The sequence below is a fragment of the Myotis davidii genome, unplaced genomic scaffold (assembly GCF_000327345.1).
Source record: "Myotis davidii unplaced genomic scaffold, ASM32734v1 scaffold39, whole genome shotgun sequence".
Lineage (NCBI taxonomy): Eukaryota > Metazoa > Chordata > Mammalia > Chiroptera > Vespertilionidae > Myotis > Myotis davidii.
This window is the reverse complement of record NW_006290531.1, coordinates 350,863-353,123: the sequence shown is the minus strand read 5'-3', so window position 1 is coordinate 353,123 and position 2,261 is coordinate 350,863.

Sequence of the window (2,261 nt, the reverse complement as noted above, 5' to 3'; positions counted from 1 at the left end):
ATGACTGCTGCTGAAAGTAGGTAATCGAAACAATGTATAACTCCAGCTCTGACTCCAGCTCTGAGATCCCGGCTCGCTGAAAGCAGGTTTCTGGAGGTTTTTTTTAGCTTCTATATGTTACTATGTTTCAAACTGTCTGCTCAGAGGCCTGCAGCGGCAGGCGGGGAACTTTGGAGTCCGCCATCACTGAAGCAAGCAAGCCTCATGTTAGTTTCAAGCTGCCTGGCTGCCAGTCGCCATCTTGGCTGTCAGTTACTTTGCATATCTTGCTGATTAGCCAGTGGGAAGAGTAGCAGTCGTACGCCAATTACCATGTTTCTCTTTTATTAGTGTAGATAATACAGATATCAGTTCTTAGGGTGGGGAATATGCTAGTGGGGAGTACTATTAAAAAGAAATTAGACCTTTCCAAAGAGCAGTATTTCAGAGTAATAATTGAAGTCTGAGATAATTCAAGATCGGTCCTGAAAATGGAGATAATCTAAAATGAGAATTAGAATCACAGTGGAACAGTTTCTCTAACAAAAGAGCATGAAAATTACAGTAATTTTTAAATTAATATTAATTGCACGCCTCCTATATAATAGGAGGCCAAAGAGAGTTTATAATCTATGGAAAGACAGACGTTAGATAAACAGATAATGAGAATATTATGACAAGTCAGCAGACCCCTAACATGATATAATAAAGATCTGTCTCAGAGGGTTGTTTTCAAAATGCAAAGTAACATACCATGTTTCTTTTCTTTTTTCTAAATATATTTTATTGCTTTATGAGAGGAAGGGAGAGGGAGAGAGAGAGAGAAACATCAGTGATGAGAGAGAATCATTGACCGGCTGCTTCCTGCATGCCCCCAACTAGGGATCGAGCCCACAACCCGGGCATGTGCCCTTGACTGGAATCGAACCCAGAACCCTTCATTCCACAGGCCAATGCTCTATCCACTGAGCCAAACTGGCTAGGACAACATACCATATTTCATCAGTGCTGAGACACCATAGGTTCTAAGAAATGCCATTATTTTTGTACCACTGAAAGAAAGAAGAATGCTAATTAAACTGTGACATAATGCTTTCTTATCAATTACAATTTATCCTTACTGTGTTAAATTCCAGCCAGGAGCATTAGTGATGCAAAATGTCTTTTAAAAGAATACTTCACTGTTGTCTTCAGTAGTTTCTTCCAAACCACTGGCTTCCATTCTGTGTTTTGATGCTGCTGCTTTCTTGATCAAACTAAAGGTATCAATGAGAGATTTTTAGACCTCAGCCGGGATTTATATCCTTTCTTTCAATGGTTGACTGAAACATCTAGGGTTTGCTGTAGGTTGAGCTCGGGAAGTATGTCTCAGCCCTGCGGCTGATGCAATGGTGTGAGCACACTCCACCATGACATGCTTCCTCAGCACACCAGGAAGTAGCAATGCCCACCTGAACGAACTCCTAGAGCCACGTGCACAGTACCCCAGCCTTTCAGCCATTGGTCGCCTGTAGCAACGTGTCTCCCTCTGATTGGTCCCCTCATGCTATATATACCCCTGTACTTCCACAATAAAACGCGTTTGTGTCACTGAACCTGGTCTCTGGAGCTTGTTGGGGCTCTGTCGTCCTCACCCCCGAGGGACCCCCTGCTTCATCTGGCGCCCAATGTGAGGCCCCCGAAGGATCTGGACGGGTGAGCGACCCTCTACAGTAAAATGGGAAACCTACCCCCTTCGGCGAGATCGCCACAAGTGTGCACGCTCCACGCCTTACTGCAGAGCAGGCGGCTTAAGGTCTCTGAAAAGGAACTCATTGGAAATATCTATTACAGTCCAATCCGTGGTTAATCGAGGCCCCCATTTGAGACCCCTCCACTTGGGAGAAGGTCTTGAAAAGGATTCGATCCGCTGAGGTCCATGAGGAAAAACTATTACCCTCTTCTCTGACACTGGCCATCTTAGCTATCCTGGCTTGCCTGTCCGGTGCTCCGGCCTGAACAGCCACTCCCAGTACCCACAGCCTTTTCAGCCACAGTGAAGGATGAGCCTCCCCCTAAGCTTCCCTTGCCACCTTACAATCCCCCGGTCACTATCACCACTCCCTCGGCACCTGCGGGTCCCCCAGAGGCCGACCCTTGGGAAGTATCTACCACCAACAGAGCTCAGAAGGAAGCGGAACAAAACGAAACTAAAACAGGGGAAGCCGCTACCTCGGCCAAAACAGCGCAGGGAAGGAAGCCAAGCGCAGGTCCCCCACAGCAGACAGAATTTTTACATAGAG